We start from the raw sequence: 19,485 nt of genomic DNA, 5'->3' as shown, positions 1-19,485 counted from the left end.
AGACAAAAGCCCATACCGTTTTTTAAAAATTGCTCATTTCTCTGCACTATAGTTTCATGAAATTATATTCTTTGTGTCATGAGTAACTTAACTAGATTATTGCAGTTTAGTAGTTATCTGTTCTTATGTTTGGTTTGTACTTATCCTTTAAGTGGGACTTTCAACACTGCAAGGTGCTCGTCTCAAAACTCCTCTGGTTTTTGAGCCATTGCTGCCATCCAGTGGGAGAATATCATATTTCATTAAATAAAAGGAAGACCATTCCTCCAAATAACTAATATTATAATCATAATCAAATTTTTATAATCCAACACCAAAAATTAAATCCTCTATGATATTGAATTATAATAAAAACTAATAAAAACTAAGTCTTTTAAAACATTAACCATTCCGACAAATCTTGATCAATATACACAGATATTATAATCGTTTGGCATGTTTTATCCTTGCATTGCTGTGCTCATGGTTATACAAGATATCTCTTTTCTATCCTTCCACATTTATTACAGTTAGATGATTACTCTTACCTGGCAATTCTAGATGATTAGTTTCACTCTTCCTATTTCCAATTTTTCTTGTTTTTCAGGGTTCTCTAGGGAAGATGCAGAGAAGTTCATGCAGGTTCATTTTGGTCTTGCTGCTCATTGGATAGCTCTTTTAATACATCATTAGTCTTTCTTCTATGTTTTCCCATAATTCTAACCCGAGGTTCAACCATTTTTATGGTTCTTAAAACTGTTTAGATATATAAATGCTTGGATGCATATGTAATTCTTGTTAATATCTTTATTTATTTATTTATCTTTTCTGCACTGCTTTAGTTTGAACTAGTGGATGTACTATAGAAATACGAGCTTGATTTTTAAAAGATTAGGTCAATAAGCACTCATAAATGCATATGATTTCTATACACAGTCTCCAACTACCTGGCACCTGACAGGGTCAAGAATTATAAATGAGCAAAAATAATGTTTATCTAATCATTGCATGCTTGAGAGTGTGTTGACCGGCATAATTAGGAACATACCTTTGAGTTTTACAGAGAGACTCTTTGCTCTAATCTCTTGTCAGAGGGATGGTGTCAGCATCCCTTCTATCTTCAAAGTCCTTTTCACTTTAGATGGTTCTTGCCAGCAGATCACACATCCAACTCTACTTCCAAATCTCTGCCTTCCTTGTGGATGAGATGGGAGAGAGAACCCTTCACATGACTGGACCAGAGGAAGTAAAATTTTCTAAACGGTCTGTATCGCCACTCCTTTCGGGGTGAGTTTATTTTTCTTGTGATATGCTTGACCTGTTTTGAAAGAACATCTTTAACTGCCTTTTGGGGGAAATTTTGAAATGCCATTAAAGCCTGTCTCATAGAAAGCACTTTGTGATTTCAGGAATTCTTTTTGTATTGCATACCATCTGATCACTTTCCTGTCCATATTAAAATTGTTAGCAATGAAATTTCTGGTGCTGTCCTTGGGAGACTAGAGCCTGAAATTTAAAATACTGAAGTGGATATTTCGTCTGAATATTTAACATCTGACTTATCTAAGTTAGCCAGGTGACTTTTAAATATTTTGGCATTGTCCTCAGCATGACTTTCCTGCAACTGGTAACAATTGTATTAGTATCTTCTTTACATTGGCTCTCTCTGTGATTTTTTTTTTTCTGTGAGTTTCATATCTTTCTTTAATCAAGAGCTTCCTGGTCTCAAATATTTTTGTTCCTTGATCTTTAATTGGTTACAGTACCTAGCAAAAGACACGCTTGACATTCATCAGAAATCTTACAATGATAAATGTTATCTTTCACATTTAATTATTCAAGCTAATAGATCTTTCTATTCCTTTATAATATGTTTCCTCTCTAAATTGTAAAAGCAGAAGACACCCACCTGCTTGAACTGATGGTTCCACTGAATCAACTTTAGGGAGGAGCCCTGCCTGCCACTGGTGCCCACACTCACGTAATGAAGCTTAGACAGAAACAGGACACGTGACAGGCCTGTCTTTGAGAGCCTGGAGATTGTATGTTATATGGAATACCAACTCAAGCCTAATGGAAGTAGTTAAGAAAATTTTAAAAAGAGGAGATAGAGATAAGTTTGTCTCAGAAACCTTTAGAAAACAATCTACCATATCTTTTTCTGCAGGGGAGTCACATGGATGAGCCCACACACTGACAAATAAACTCCCAATGAGATAAAAATATTAGTGTAAAAATACAAGTATCTAAGAGAGGGAGGACAGTGTGCCTTTTTAGCAAACACACAAACAAAAGCCACCAAAATCTCCAGGCACAAAGAGGAGAATTACTCAAAAGAGTATAAATTTTGGCAGGTAAGTCAAACCCATACCAGTGTTTGATTGATTACCTTTGTATAAGGCATTGACGTGTAATTCTACTATCACTTAAGTAAAAAGTAATTGCGATCATCAAAAATCATTATTTAGCACTTATTTTGTGCCAGCAGACACTGACGATGTAAAAAGGGCTGAGATTAGTCTCTGTTATCCAAAGAAAATAGGTACAGAGTGATGCCAAAGAAGAGTGGCAAAGGCAGAACAAAAAGAACTTTTAATTGACGTACAACTTTGTCGGATGTCTCTCTTTCTGTCTCTGAAATTCTGACTTACAATCAATAAAACTGTATAAATAAAATACAGTGCAGCTGGAGGAGACTGAGTTATAATTTATTCTCTTATATTCCAATAAACATCTAATCAGCACAGAGAAAAAGATACCTATTTTAGACTCCTTTTAGGCATAAGAAAACAAAACAAAACAAAATCCCACAAAATTGATTCCTGTATTTCAAGTGTCAATTTCTCAGTATCCTACAAATGAAATTCCTTTAAGTATCATCAAAAATGTCTTGGAATTTAAAATGTACGCACTGCCTGGAAATCTCTGAGTGGGAAAAAAAAAAAACCTTGATTTAAGTAATTTCAAACGTTAGAGAGACATTTATTCATTATTGAAACCATCTCATCAAAGCAAATGAACGCATTTTTAGAAAACACAGTTCAAAGATGGGGTGACACACACACTGTAACCTCAACAGGAAGGTGTGTGACGAAAGCGACCCTTAGTGTTGACAGGCTTTGCACTGAGACAGTCTCTATCAAATGGGGATGCAGGTCAGAAGGTACTTGGTTTGCAAAGTACTACTGAAATGCTATTCCATTTAACTTGAGGGTGTTGATCTCTGTCTGCACCTTTGAATGAACTTAGTGAGCCAAGATCTGTAGGATCCTTGAGGTCTGTCTGTGTCTAACAGCAGTGGTAACTAGGATGAAACCATCTGTAACCATGGTCCTGAGGAAATTGACCAATGGAATTCGCTTGTGAGATAGTCTGACATGCGTAATGTTTATCTCTGCGTCATTTACAGGAAAAACTGACAACCCCTGTGTATTAGTCAGGGTTTTCCAGAGAAACAGAATCAGTAGAATATGTCTGGGGTTTCGTTTGCTTATATATATGTGTATATATACATATAACACAGGTATATATGTATTGTAAGAATTGCCTCACACGATGATCACGGGTCTGCAGTTAGCAAGCTGGGGACCCAGGTGAGCCAAAATTGAAGTTCCAGTCAAAGGCTGGCAGGCTTAGGACCCAAGAAGAGCTGATGTTTAAGTGCAAGTCCGAAGGCAGGAAGAAAAACGTCTCCAGCTGAAAGGCGGTCAGGCAGGAAGAACTCTCTCTTGTCTGGGAGAGGGTCAGCCGTTTTGTTCTATGTTAAACCTAAAAACTGCAGAGATTAAAATATGGAAGACATAAAAAGGAAAAGATATGAACCAGTGCATTGATTTAAGAAATGTTTTCTGAGACTCACTAAGTGTTGAGGACTCACTGTTCTTGGCATAAGATAGAAGGCAGTAAACAAAGACAGATACCTTGGCCTTGTGGAGTTTACACTCAGTGACACAAAGATGGTAAAAAAAAAAATAAGAGTATATAGACAGAATATGATTTCAGGGAGAGATAAGGGCTAGGAGGAAAAGTAAAGCAGGCCCAGTGGCTAAAGAGCGATGAGGTGGGTAGATAACCTGAGACAGAGTGGATAAGGAAAGTCTGAAAAGTTACATTTATAACTTCAGTTTACATTTGTAATTTCCTTTTCCCATTATCTTTGCATCCAGTTAGCACTTTAGCTGGTTAGGATATTTTACCTAAATACCCCAAACTTTCATTCCTAAAGGATCTAAGTTCTCAGCAATGCTACCTTAATTGAGTTGCCACTGTCTTCTTTTATTGACATGGAAATATCAGGGGGTATCCCATAGAATCCTCTAGGCTCCAGGCACACCCCTCCCTTTCTGTCCCTACATAGTGGCAACCAAATTTCATCTTGCTATTTGGGATCAATAACATTAGCTAGCACTGTGATCTCCTTCTTTGTCTATTTGTTCTATAAAATGATGACACTCAAATGACCAAGTGGCCATCCTAGTTTCCAGTTGGGAAATAATTGTTACTTCCTGTGGGAATGTACCAGAGTTCAAAGGTATGATGATGGGAAGTAAAAATTTTGTGAATAAGCTATTAGGTATAATAGATAAGCCCTTCCTATTTTCGTGCTTGATCCTGGACTCACATATTCCGACTGTGGGAGAAACAGAATCAAATGGTTGTTGCTGATTTTATGTACACACCACATCCTGTTGGACACTGCAGAGAAACTTTACAGAGAATTAGCTCTATAGCTGAGGTTTCAATAGGCCAATTCTATCTAGGTAGATGGTAAGAACAATAAACTATTTGGCTGTGGTATGATCGCTTCTCTTCTCTTTCCATAAAATGAGTTTCTTTGTTCGAAGCCACGCTCTATGGGAGAACGGGAAGGTAAATAAGGTACCACACGTGAAGGTGTTCGGACAAGTATAGTAGGCAAAAAGGCAAACCTATATCCGGAACAAGCATCTACTCTAGTGAGGGCGTGTAATTTTTCCCTGTAAGGTAGAAGGGGTCTATGGTAATCAGCCTTCAGGTGACATTGGTATTGGTCTCTGCTACTAGCAAGCTGGGCAGTCAACAGTGGTGGGGGAACCAGCTCTGGTGCGGGGGACCCCCGTTCTCGAGCCTCTGCATATCCTCCATCTCTGCCCCATAAGTGTTTGTAAGTGGGACCATTAAGCAAACACCGGGGTGGCTTGGGAAGAGTTTAGCTGACATCCAAAGAATGAATACGTTTGCTCAGTTGCTTACTGATAGCCTTTCTTGAAGCTAGTGCCTTTGCTGACTGTTCCTATGGGACCTTAATGTCCTCATACAGTGGTCTCAGTTGACTATTTGCCCGTCCTATTGTTTTTTTTCATCTCTGGGTTCTGTTACCTAAAAGGATATAATTTTGTTCCAATTTTATCCTACATCTACACATACATATCCTTCCTACCATGATGTATAAAAAGAACTCAATTTTAGGTTTGAAGATTTGATCATTAAAAGTATGTATGTGAAATCTTAGTTTCTACTCAAGTAGGGTTAAAAATGTAAACTGACGGGCTTCCCTGGTGGCGCAGTGGTTGAGAGTCCACCTGCCGATGATGGGGACACGGGTTCGTGCCCCGGTCCGGGAAGATCCCACATGCCGCGGAATGGCTAAGGCCCTTGAGCCATGGCCGCTGAGCCTGCGCGTCCGGAGCCTGCGCTCCGCAACGGGAGAGGCCACAACAGTGAGAGGCCCGCGTACCGAAAAAAAAAAAAAAGACCCTCACCCTCCACTTCCTACACACTTACTATGATGAGAGAACCAGTTCTTACAATGGGATCATGAGTTTCATTTAAAAGTTGGATAAAAATTTTGACCATCTACTGGGTGCAATCGTTGGATAAGATAAAATCCTTGCTTTCAAGTAGCTGAGTGAGGAAACCAACCACTATAATTGCAAAAATAAGACATGCAAAAAGCCTGAGTAGGGTGATGTTGTCTAGCCTGGGAATTGAAAGAAGGCTTCTTAGAGGAAAGGCTGTCTGAGTTGCGCCTGAATAGGGAGAAAATAGCCCGGAAATGGGGCATGTGTCTTGGGACGGGGACGGCAGACAAATGTTCCAAGGGTGGGAGCCGAATGAATAAACCCTTAGAGGTTCGAAAAGAAAGAAAAGAAATGCACTGAGGTTTCCAGGGAGTTACAAGCAGTTGCAATCATGGCAGGACAAAGCGTGAGGCCAGACGGCTAAGGGTCAGGGCTGGTTAGTTGGTGGAGCAGGTCATGGAAACACTGCAAGACACAGTGCAAGAGGCTTGGACTTGATGCTTAGGCGACTCAGGAGCCATCGGAGGGTGTTAAATGGAGAAGCTGTCTTTAAAAAGACATGGCTGTGTGGAGAAAGGATTTGAGGCAGACAAAGTAAGGAAACCATTGAGAAGGCTGCTGCCCTGGGAGAGAGATGATGAAAGATTGAACAGGGCAGTAATCACAAAGATGGAGAAAAAGGAGATGGATTTGAGAATTATCAGGAGCTAAAATTAATAGAATGTGGTGATGGATTACATGGGAGACAGTGAAGGAGCTCCGCACCTGCCGTGGAAACTAATTGGCTGTAATATTGCCTATTCAAAGAGCCCACCTAGAAGAACACAAATTCAGTTTTGAGTATTTTGTTGGAGGCCCCCAAGTGGAGATATCCACTAGGCAGCTGGATATGTGCTGAGGGCCATAGCCAGGTCAGGGCTGCTGCTACAGATTAAAAAATCAACAGCAGAGAAATGGGAATTAAAGCCATGAGGTGAATGGGATAATTCGGGGAGAATGTGTAGAACACAGAGGTCAATGGGCAAAAGCAGCAAATGGATGGGACGACCAAAGAGCAACAAAAGCAACAAAGATTCATCAGTATAAAGAGATAGGAAGGCATGGGTTGGGGGTGCCGGTGGTGAGCTTTAGAAAGACCCAGAGGGATTCCTGGGCATATATCTGGAGACAACTCTAATTTGAAAAGGTACATGTACCCCAGTGTTCGTTGCAGCACTATTTACAATAGCCAAGACATGGAAGCAACCTAAATATCCACAGGTGAATGGATAAAGAAGATGTGGTGTATTTATACAATGAAATATTACTCAGACATAAAAAAGAATGAAATAATGCCATTTGCAGCAACACGGATGGACCTAGAGATGATCATACTAAGCGAAGTGAGTCAGACAGAGAAAGACAAATACCATATGATAACGCTTATATGTGGAGTCTAAAAAAATGTTACAAAGGAATTATTTACAAAACAGAAATAGACTCGCAGACATAGAAAACAAACTTATGGTTACCAAAGGGGAAGCAGGGGGGAGGGATAAATTAGGAATTTGGATTAATATATATACACTGCTATATATAGAATAGATAACTAACAAGGACCTACTGTATAGCACAGGGAACTATACTCAATATTTTGTAATAACCTATTGAATTTGTAATAACCTAAAGAATCTGAAAAAGAATATCTCTGTATAACTGAATCACTGTGCTGTACCCCTGAAACTAACACAACATTGTAAATCAACTATACTTGGATTAAAAAAAAAATATGGCAACAAAAAAGGTTTAATTCTGAGACAACATTTTCTGAGTAAATGCACTTAAAATAGCGGAGCAAGCTTTAACCTACAAAGTAACATTGATCAGTTGGATGTTAGGAGAAAAATTTTGACCCATTGACCAAGTTATTTGTATCATCTAGAACTAGAACTGTGTTCTCTAGTATGGTAACTACTACCACAACTGGCTCTCTATGTTTAAATTAACTCAAAGTCAATCAAATTAAAAATGGAGTCCCTGGGCTTCCCTGGTGGTGCAGTGGTTGAGAGTCCGCCTGCCGATGCAGGGGACGCGGGTTCGTGCCCCGGTCCGGGAAGATCCCACATGCCGCGGAGCGGCTGGGCCCGTGAGCCATGGCCGCTGAGCCTGCGCGTCCGGAGCCTGTGCTCCGCAACGGGAGAGGCCACAACAGTGAGAGGCCCGCGTACCGCAAAAAAAAAAAAAAAAGAAAGAAAAGGAATCCCTCAGCAGCACTACCACACTTAGTAGTAGTGCTACATGCTAGTAGCTCTAATTGCACTAGGACACTGAGGTGCTCATTAACCACATGTGGCTAGTGGCTACTGTTTTGGACAGCATAGGTATAACATTACCGCCATGGTAGAAAGTTCTACTGGATGGTACTGATCTAGAAATGACTACTTGGTCTCTTAACGCCCAAGGAAGGAGCCATGTGCTAATCAAAATGCCATTTACTAGTAGGAAAATTGCAGATGTGGTTACGGTGATTATGTAGTCCTTTGTTCACAATATAAAACATTTTAGTATTAGGATTACAAACCTTTGAAGACTGAAATTACATGGAGCTAAGTTTAGGAAAGTAGTATTTAGCAGTACTGAATAAGTGGAGGTGAATTCTTTTCCCTTTTGTGTTCCAATTCAATAAAATTTGGATATGCTGCCATCATTTGGGTGATTAGGAAAACTGAACCAAGTCTAAGCAGTTGAAGTTGGCATTTCCATTCTCAAAATCTGCCAAATGACATAAAACAGTAGATGCCTTTTGTGTATCAAGGCTACTTTGCTTTTAGAAAAAAAAAAAAAAATCTTTCACTATCTCTAATTCAAACCAATGACCTAAACTGTTTAAATTGTTCAAAATTATAAAGTGAGAGGTCAGAGAGCCCCCAGATACTATTCCACTGGGGGTGGGGGAAGTAGGTTAAAAATTAAAAATATCTTCTTCAATTTGTGTTTCTTTATAAATTACCCTCTGTATTGGAGAGTAGTAATGCTAGCTTCTGAGAAGCAAACATTAGTAATAACAGTACAAATGAAATTCATATCTATTATGGTAATGGCTTAGAGGATGAAGTTAGGAATTCAGTAAATAGCTTCTTTACTATGGCATTGATACTTCTTTTAATAATCAAACCATTACCCAGGTGATGCTGCCCGAGTTGAGGATGCTGGCTGGTCTGGATGACCCAAGCATGCGGCTGTGTGGTGCACTGCCCGTAGATAGTTACTGCCTGATTAACAAACAGGGAACTATAAATGTCTAATTGTATTTTGGTGAGTGTGCCCGTGCGACTTTAAATAATGGGTCTTGCTGCTCAAGAAGTACAGAAGGAAAACAAGCGGAAGAGCGCTGAAAAGCTGTTGTTCTGAAGGCGTCCAGCAGGTGGCAGCAGTGCTGCAGCTAAAGCGAGCATGCTCTTTATGATTCCAATTGAAACAGACTCATTTGTGATCAGCCTTAACTAACCATTTCTCTTTATGACACCAAGACAGAAGCACACTCTAAATATCTATAGCTTCAGAAGAAATCTGCTTTCATCCTGGGAGTGACTGATTTTAAACATAACATACAGAAAGCTTACATACAGCACCCGCTTCGAAGGCTTGAGCACAGGGTAGGGGCACGTAGAAACAGGAGATAAGTGGATGGACCACTTTCCACTCTAGGAGAGGCCATCTGGGAAGAACAACTCTTTCTTTTCTAACTCCCCTTTTCCATCAGTTCCTTCTCCTCAGCATGTAAGAAGAGAAATATATTTCCATTCCTAAAAAACAAAATCCTCCAAACCTTTTTTGACCTTTGCTCCCACCAGCCACCATCCAATTTGCTTCTCTCCTTATAATCCCAAAACTTCTTGAAGCCACGATCAATACTTTCGAATCTCTAGAACCTGCTGTGTAGCACAGGGAACTCTACTCAGTACTCTGTAATGGCCTATATGGGAAAAGAACCTAATAAAAATAAAAGAGTAGATACATGTATAACTGATTCACTTTGCTGTACACAACATTGTAAATCAACTACACCCCAATACAAATTTTTTAAAAATTTCTAATCTCTACTTTCTCGTCTCTCAATCACTCTTCCACTCTACCTCATCTGTTTCCCATTCTCTTGTCTCTCAAATACATCCTCCATACAGCCCGAAGGGAAATTTGCCCAACTTCAAATCTCCTTTGTGGTTAAACCTTTGTCACTTAGGATAGAGTTCAACTCCTGAGCGGGGCATCGGAGGGCTTCCTCTCTGCCTGACCTTATCTCTCACTAGCAGGCCCCAATGGCAGGCAATGGTTCCCAGCACACACAATGCCTTTTCTCATTTCTATGCTTTTGTTCCTTTTCTCTTCTCTCCCTGGAATGCCTTAACCCTTCCCCTTTCCCAGCTTTGCTTGAATTTCCTATGCATTCTTTAGCACCAAGCTCAAATATCACTTTCCTCCAAGAGTGTTTCCCTGACTCCCCCAGTCCTAGATGGATAACTGAACTCAGATCTGAGTTTCTGTAATCCCCTCTGTATCTCTCTGGAACATACTTATTAGCGAATATGCTAATTATTTGTTATCTGTGTCTGTGTTATAGTTTTTTGTTTGTATGTCTCTCTTCCCTTTCAGGCTGAGAATTGCTTTATAGTAAAGAGGAGGTTTGAGAGTTTAATGATTCATTAGAGACTCCAAACAGAAACAATATTACATAAAATACTTTGTCTTATACACATTATAGAAAACTTTCTTTAAACATCTGCTACTTATATAAATACAGACATTTATAGTTATTTCAGAAGAAGTACCGTAATGGAAAATTATGGGATTAATTAATCTAGGAGCCGAATATTTAGAAAATAGTGAAATATGGTTCTTTGGGAGAAAGAGTAAACAAACTTTGGAAAATCTACCTAGAGGCGAAACAAATGGTAAAACAAAGAGAACATGATAAATACATAAAGAAAGTTACTACTATTACAAAGTACCAGGCCAATGGTATGCAATACCAAACTGCTTCAGTATGAAGCATTTAATATGAGTGGACTAATCACCAAGGATCAAATTTAAACACTTATCAAATAGTCTACATACAATACGTTAGATTTTTACAAGTGAATTATTTAAATATTTCAAAGAAAATTTATGTACCGTTAAATTGTTTCAGAACATAGCAAGTGGTATGATTCACAATTCAGCTTAACAAAGCAAACATAATACTTGAACCAAAAACCTATTCTTAGCCCCCAAACTAAAACCAAAACGAAAGACATATTTCAATTAAGAATGTACATATGGAAATCCCACATAGAATATTGGCTAATAAATGCAACCATATATTTTAAGTAATATGCCTTGATCATAAATGACTTATTTGAGGAAAACAGGGAAGATTCAATATCTGGAAAGTCATTAATATGCAGTATCTCAAACTTGAAGGAAAAAATTATACACATTTTTCAATTTTATAATAATGACATTTGATTAAATGACCATTTGTAAGAAATTTTCTTTTAATAGAATAATGGCCCTTAAATATAATAAAAAGCTTCAAGTATGGACTTTGATAAATTTATCATTTTTTTCCATTTTTAGTGAAAGAGCCAATGGTTTCAACTTTGTATCCTGAAAAGAGAATGTGGGAAAATGTTTTGAAATCCAAGTTGTCTACAGTTATGTAGTAAAGACCCCATATTGTGGCTTGCAGGATATTTATGCAAACAATTATTTTGCCAGGTTGTGGTTCTTCCACAATAGGGTCTAGATGAGTTCAAACTTTGTAATTCTTTTCCTGTAACCTATGTCTGTATGATTCTGGAACTAAGCAATATTTCTATAAAGGCATCCTTCTAAAATCTGGCAAATATTTTCCAGAACAGAAAAAAAAAAAGAAATTATATAAACACTGATGGAACAGAGTTTACTTAAAAATGAAGAAAGAATTTCAAATACGACTTTTCTTTTTGTCAGTTATCTCCCAGAAGTAATCCCAGAGCAGTTATGTTATCTTTGCTGCATGATATCATTCATAAAAGTTGAACTACTAAAATATCTTAGCAAAACCTGATGGGCAAGTCCTCATCCTCCTACTGACCTTTATTCTTGGGGTTTGAGGGAGATAAATAAGCATTCCTGTACATGTGCCAGCCCCCCTGCCCCAAATCAAAGCCAACTAAGAAACAAAACAAAATAGTGGAGATGAAAAACAGCAGTTTACATATTGATAAAGCTAGATGGGAGATACAAGGCTGTATTAGGCCACTGAATAATTTCCTCACAAGGTTGACTTTCCCTCAGTGACTATAATGTTCTGCTGCTATAGGCGGAGCCAACCACTGACCACTGGAGGAGCTGGGAGCAGCCTCTCCTGAAAAAGAGACCAGTGAATGCTGTGTTCTTTCCCTTAACTCACCAGTAAGATCAGCTGTTTTCTTACCAAGGGAAAGAGTGCGTGAGGTAGACCTCTCAATACTAGAGAAAAAAGGTATAAATTCCCAATTTGTAGAGTACAGTTGCTTTTACCAAATATAATATTTTCAGTACGTTCTTTTTTTTTTTTTTTTTTTTTTGCGGTACGCGGGCCTCTCACTGTTGTGGCCTCTCCCCGTTGCGGAGCACAGGCTCCGGACGCACAGGCCCAGCGGCCATGGTTCACGGGTCCAGCCGCTCCGCGGCATGTGGGATCTTCCCGGACCGGGGCACGAACCCGCGTCCCCTGCATCGGCAGGCGGGTTCTCAACCACTGCGCCACCAGGGAAGCCCTCAGTAAGTTCTTTTTTAAAAAATACTTTAATTTTACTGGATTACAGTTGAGTTACAATGTTGAGTTAGTTTCAAGTGTACAGCAAAGTGCTTCAGTTATACATATACATATATTCACTTTTTTAGATTCTTCTTCATATAGGTTATCACAGAATATTAGGTGGAGTTCCCTGTGCTATACAGTAGGTCCTTGTGGATTATCTGTCTTATATATAGTAGTGTGTGTGTGTTCATCCCAAGCTCCTGATTTATCCCTCCCCCCTACGATTCCCCTTTGGTGACCATAAGTTTGTTTCCTATGTCTCTGAGTCTGTTTCTGTTTCGTAAATAAGTCCATTTGTATCATATTTTAAATTCCACATATAAGTGATATCATATGATATTTGTCTTTCTCTTTCTGACTTACTTTATTTAGCATGATAATCTCTAGGTCCATCCATGTGGCTGCAAATGGCATTATTTCATTTTTTATGGCTGAGTAATATTCCATTGTATATATGTAGCACATCTTTTTTATCCATTCACATCTCAATGGGCATTTAGGTGGCTTCCATGTCTTGGCTATTGTAAATAGTGCTGCAAGGACCATTGGGGTTCCCGTATCCTTTCAGATTACGGTTGGCTCTGGATATATGCCCAGAAGTGGGAGTGCTGGATCATATGGTAGTTCTATTTTTAGTTTTTTAAGGAACCTCCATACTGTTCTGTATAGTGGCTGTACCAGTTAACATTCCCACCAACAGTGCAGGAGGGTTCCCTTTTCTGCACACCCTCTCCAGCATTTATTGTTTGTAGACTCTTTGACAATGGCCATTCTGACCAGTGTGATGATACCTCATTGCAGTTTTGATTTGCATTTCTCTGATAATTAGTGATATTGAGCATCTTTTCATGTGCTTTTTGGCCATTGCTATATCTTCTTTGGAGAAATGTCTATTTAGATCTTCTGCCCATTTTATGATTGGGTTGTTTGGTTTTTTGACATAGAGCTGCATGAGCTGTTTGTATATTTTGGAGATCAATCCCTTGTCGGCCGCATTGTCTGCAAATATTTTCTCCCATTCTGAGGGTTGTCTTTTCATTTTGTTGATGGCTTCCTTTGCTGTACAGAGTAAGCTCTTAAAGATACCATTGATTATTAAATTATTGCATGATTTAGAATTACATTTAATCCATATGATTAAACAAACGAACAATGGCTTGAGCAAGAAGAAAGTTAATTTTCCTTTTATGAAAAAGAAATTCAGACATCTGTAGCACAGCTGCTTTAGCAGCTACATAATCATCCAAGGTCCAGCCTTCTTTCTGTTATTTGCTCTACCAATCCTCATCCTCATGGCACACGATGGATTCTCGAGCTCTGGCCATCATATAAAATCCACATTCAATACAGAAGGAAGGAAGAAGAGAAATGAAGAAGAGTATGTCCTGTCTTATTAAAGAAATTTCCTCAAAATGGCACATGACACTTCTGTATTTGATTCCTTTGCCAAAACTTAGTAACATGGCCGTCCCTTGCTGCCAGGGAGGCATGGAATGTGTCATTTATCTGTGCCAAGTTAATACTGGGGTCTAATTACACAGCAAGAGGGGGAGGATGTATTTGAGAGGCAACTAGCAGAATCTGTCACACTGATCAAGCAACGTGTGAAAGAATAATGGCAGCTAATCCCCTCCACTGAAGAGTTTTTAAACTATCAAATCCTTTTAAATTAAGTGCTTACTCTTACCTCTTTTCAATAGCATATAGTTATGTGATGGTTTCAAGTTGAAATCAAGCTCTTCGTAGGACCAAAAGTAATCATTGTATTCGCATGATATTTGTGTCAATTTCTCAAGTCCAAGAGAAAGGGAACATGAAAGAACAGTTTATATTTCAGTAATGAAAAAGCAACCAGAATTGCATAAGTGTGGTAGCGTTTTCTTTTATACTTAGAGAAAAGTGTCTCTTTTTAGGACTACTATGCATTTCAACTGTATATGTCAGGTCAAGGTCAAACCCTTGAGCCTGTGCCAGTCCAGGCTCCCATAGGGTTAAAATTTAGATTCTGTCTAGCCCTAGGAACCCAGTTCTAGTTAACCACCCTATGGACTGAAAGAGAAGGATCTTGGAGGTTGATATGACAAAATCCCTGAGTTCCTCCTACTTCCAGGGTGACTTAGAGCTTCATATTCTTATTTAGATTGGACACACGATGAGCTCAGCAGACATCTCATACAGTGTTGACGGGCATGTAAAATGGTGCAACCACTTTTGAAAACAGTTTGGAGGTTTCATACAAAGCTAAGTACATGCTTACCATATGACTCAGCAACTAAGTATTTAACCAAGAGAAATGAAAATATGTGTCCACAAGAAGATGTGTATGAAAAAGTTCATAGCTGCATTATTTACGATAGGGAAAAACTAGAAATCTGGGATTGGTTGGATCCAGGGATGCTGAATGCGTGGATATGGAGGGCTGTGAATTCATACAACAGCAACAAAAAGGAAGAAACTATGAATACACACTCCAACACGGATTATTCTCAAAGTGTATTATGCTAAGCAAAGGAAGCCAGATACCAAAGACTATAGAGTGTACGACTCCATGTATCTTAAATTTCTAGAAAAGGCCAAACAATAAAGACAGAAAACAGATCAAAGGTTGTTTAGGGCGGAGGGTGGGAGAGAAGACTGACTGCTTTTAGGGCACATGGAAATTTTTTGAATTGATGGAAGTAGTATAAAACTGGATTGTGGAAATAGTTGTAAAAGTGTATAAATGTACTAAAAATCATCAAGCTGTACACTTAGCATGAGTGAATTTTATGAAAAGTTTTTGAAAAGATGCAAGACAACTTTTCTGTTCCTTAGTGGGTTTGCTGGACCCCTTTTCATTATATTATTGAGTTAAGGCACTTAAGGTAAGGTAACCAAACAGTTTTACCTTCAGTTATAGGTTCTACTAATAATATATTTGGATTAATGATGTTTTTTAAAAAATAAATATTTTTGTAATTAATTTGTGAACAAATAAACAGAAACAATTTTTAAATGTAAGAAAAAAATGACTAAAGGTAATTTTTGATAATCGAGATTGTTCTGTCAAAAGTTACTGAGATGATATATGTATACAACTATATTTTCCCTGAGAATTTAAATAAAATCCTCTTTTTTATCATTTTTCATTTTCTTAAAGTCCTGTGTAATATCAAAATGTAATTTGATAATAAAAATTACCTTCTGGAAATTTCTACAAAAGTTTATTTTTTCTAATGATCATCCCTATCTTGTAATTAAAATTGGTGTAAAAATATTGCATTTCATTACCAAACAACAGTAATTAAACTTCAAAGGGAACGAGATCTTAATTGTAAATGGCTAGATACCATCTTGTTCCTGTCTACATTATGCATTTTAAAACCACGATTTGTAGAATCTTTAAAAAGGAAGCCCTGCCTGAGAAAACGATGCTATTGTTGGGTAGGAAGTAATTTAACTATTATTAAGAAACACTGATGAGAATGAGAGGTCTTGAGAGGACATTGCCTAAAAAGTGTCTGAAATGGACAAGTCCGGCCAAAGATAAAAGGAAAAATTAAATAATATTACAATCTCTTTGTTTTCACAAGCAGAAAGCCGGGGGGAAAAAATCAGGTCTCTACCACCAGCCATCTTTATTTTTCAGTGTTTAAACACTAGAGGACAAATTAAAAGAATTTGTCCTCTATGATGGGGGCCATGATTTGGGTGATAAAAATGGGGCACAGATGCAAGAATGCAGAGATGCTGAGCTGGCAGCTAAAGCCAGTGACTTTTTTTTTTTTTTTTTTTAATACGGAGCTCAAATACCTCTGGAATCCAATTTTATTTTCCTGTATGGTTGGCTGGGGCGATTTCAGCGTCCCTTTCAACCCAAGGTCAGAATGGACCTGGATGTCGCAGGTGAGGTGGAGGTTTTAACAGAAAAGGCGTTCCCTGGAGTTCAGAGGACTGGATCTCGCCCTGGCTCTGCCACCTCCAGCTGTGTGGCCCTGGACAAGTGCTGTCACCTTTCTGAGTTACTCTGTACGGGCTCTAAGCTTCTGCCCAGCTTCCAAAATGACCCCAAAACACCCTCCTCTAAATTCTCTTTTTGTCTTAGTGATCCCTTTCAGCTAAGAGTAAGGAGAAAAGCAATTGATCAACGTAACTGACTATATTATCACAATTAAAAAGTCTTAATATCCCTATAAGGCATTTTCTTTTAAAAATGAGGTTTTCATGTATGTAAAGTGTCAGGCAGACAGCAGTGACTCAAGGTTATTCTCTTTCCCCGTTCCTCTGATTCTTTTCTTTATTGGTTTTCCCAAATACATCACCACCTTCAACTAAATGACACTAAGGTATGCAGCTGACCCAGTTCTGTACTCCCTGAACACAGATGCTGATGGGAAAACTGTGCAGGTGGTGAAGTTGAATGCTCTATCCTTCACCAGTCTTTCAAAAGTCCACATTCACGGGTCAATGACCAGTGATAACTTCTTCAATATTACCCTTCCAAGGAATTCCATTCAAAGGGTGGAACTGATGGCAACCTGCCATCACTAATGGAAGATTTGGGGAGAACCTTTCCATCGTTCCACAATATCATCATGCTACTTCACTTGTCCTTAAGTTCAGCCCAGTGTAACCCATAGAGCAGGCAGTCCACAAACCTTTCTTTAGTGCCTGATCTCTGCCAGGTCGTGGATCCACAGGGTCTTGGGTCAGATGCTGGAGAGTACAGGTTACTAGGACAATCTGGAGCCTTAAAAGAGCACACAGACTGTCAAAAGACTGTCACAGCTAAATTCCTGCCTATGCAGAGTAATCAGCTTCTGAATAAAGGTTTTTTTTTAATTTTTAAATTTAATTTATTTTTTAATACAGCAGGTTCTTATTAGTCATCCATTTTATACGCATCACAATGAAGTTTTTTAAGCTTTCTAACCTTGTAGCAGAAACATAGTGGCAACAGTCACAGAGGCTCTATTATCTGTAGGTAGATGTGGAACTAGCCACTCTCAGAGAGAAGACGCCTTCCACTCCACAATTACACTAATGCTGTTGATTAATAAACTCAGCACTGGCCCATGAAGACAAGCCTTTCAAACAGAGCCGAGGGTAAACAAGCAGACGCCAGCCACGACTCTTTGTTTAATCTAACAGTCATTTTATTAGCCCTGCTGAAACACCAATCCCTGAGGGGATCAGTGTTGTTATGCACAGGAAATGGGACCAGAGGTTCAAAGGGACTTCATCTAATCTCTCGACCCGCTGCTAAGATTTAATCACTCCCCTTTTCTTTTGGAAAGATAAGTTTTTCTAAAAACCTTATCTCCAAATCCAAGAGCCTTCTACAATGCTGTGGACACGGGAAACTGAGGCCCAGTGGCTTTTAGCTGGAAAAAAAATTTTCTTTAATAAAAATCTTTCCAGCGTACCCAGTCATTCTCTCCCTCGTTCCCGTGGCCGGCGCCTTTCTTTCTCTCTGACTGCGCGACAGGACGGGGGCTCTTAGGGTTTTTATCATAAAAGATTCCATATTCGCGCGACCCACCCTGACCTGACCCCTAGACTCAGGGGACTCACGGGTGCGCTCCGCAGCTGCAGCCTGGACGGGCAAGTCGCGCTGTCCGCCCAAAGCTGCGCGTCCCAGGACACAGGTGGCGCGGCCGCCCGGTGGCCGCGCGTGGACACGATGGCCGCGTCCCCACCCCTCCCTGCACCGCTCCTGCTTCCCGCCCTACAAGCAGCCTGAGCCGGACAACGCCTGCCAGAAGTTCTCTCGGCCTCACGCAAAGCAAACCTCTTTCCTCCCGGGGACCGCCGGGCACAGAAGAGCTCAGAGCTCGGGCGCTTACCCGGGTCGGGACCCGTACTCGGACCCCGGCGGCGCGCGCGCGCGCGACCCCACGGCCGCCTCCGCGCCCGGCGCCCGCTCACCGCTCCCGCGCTCTCTCGCCCCAGGTGCCCGCGCCCGTGGGGAGCTGCTGCCGCAGGGGGCGTCCGGGGTGTGGTCAGTGAGGAGCAGCCTGAGGAAGATACTGCGCCCAGGGGCGTCGTCTACCTGGGCGTGGAGGACCACATGGACGACTCCAAGGACTTTTAAGGTACCCGGGCCGTCGGCGGTCGGGACGCGAAGTCCGGGCGGGGGTCGGCTCTTCCTAACTTTGCCCTCCTCGACTCGAAGTTTCCTAGCCCGCAGCCCCGGGATGGGAGGACCGGGCGAGGTAAGGGCTGCCTGCTTCCGGGTGTGTGTGCCTTTCAAGACAGGACCTTCTCGGGAAGGGGGCGGGGGGTGGGGTGATGGACCGAGTTATTAAAAGGCGCCCGCCCGGTGCCTGCTTTGTCCTTTCTGTTTGCTTGTTCACCCTGCTCTTAATCGTGATGGGCAGCTGCAGTCTGGGGAGACCTAGCCCCAAAGTATCCTTAGCATTCGGCAGAATCAGGCAATTGCCTAAAATCAGGACAATTTTTGAGCGTGTGCTGTTCCGCTTGACCTTTTTATAGATTTTATTTAGAACCAAACAGCTAGATGGCTGTATTTGGCAGTCGGAGAGCTAGCTATTCACGAGGTGTTTGGGGGTTCACAAGCATATGCATGGCTCGTGGAGTGAAACAGAGAAACCAGCACTTACCAGTGAAGTGCTGCAGGGAATGGCAGGGCCCGCGGGCTCCTCCAGGGGTGGGGCAGTCGGAAGGGGCTTTGGGGGAGGAGACCCTTCGAAACTTGGTAGGTGGTCTTTCGGAGGTCCCAAGGGCTAGGATGGGGCTTCTGTTTCTTTTGCGATTCCCGGGCACTCGGCCCAAAAGGCGGCACCAGCGCCCCCTGCCGACTGATGGCGCGATCCGAGGGCGGAGGCTGTGGACACTCAGAACGCTCGGCCCTGGATTTCCTCACGTTGTCAGCAGGAGGAAGAATCTCTTTTTAAACGTTAAAACAGAATTAAAAGTTCT

At 40.5% G+C, this 19,485-nt stretch overlaps 1 long non-coding RNA gene across 1 annotated transcript; it reads right to left on the bottom strand.

Annotated features, from left to right (window-relative positions):
• Positions 1–451: 451 nt before the first annotated feature.
• On the bottom strand, positions 452–18,734 carry LOC116742504. Its single transcript, XR_004346476.1, has 4 exons — positions 18,596–18,734; positions 17,202–17,293; positions 1,028–1,174; positions 452–592 (listed from the first exon to the last, which is right to left on the bottom strand). It is a non-coding gene; the product is annotated as an uncharacterized LOC116742504 (long non-coding RNA).
• Between the last annotated feature and the right edge of the window lie 751 nt (positions 18,735–19,485).

Source organism: Phocoena sinus, chromosome 17, assembly GCF_008692025.1.
Source record: "Phocoena sinus isolate mPhoSin1 chromosome 17, mPhoSin1.pri, whole genome shotgun sequence".
Classification (NCBI taxonomy): domain Eukaryota; kingdom Metazoa; phylum Chordata; class Mammalia; order Artiodactyla; family Phocoenidae; genus Phocoena; species Phocoena sinus.
The sequence above is the reverse complement of the archived record's forward strand: the minus strand, read 5'-3'. Positions and strand labels throughout refer to the sequence as shown.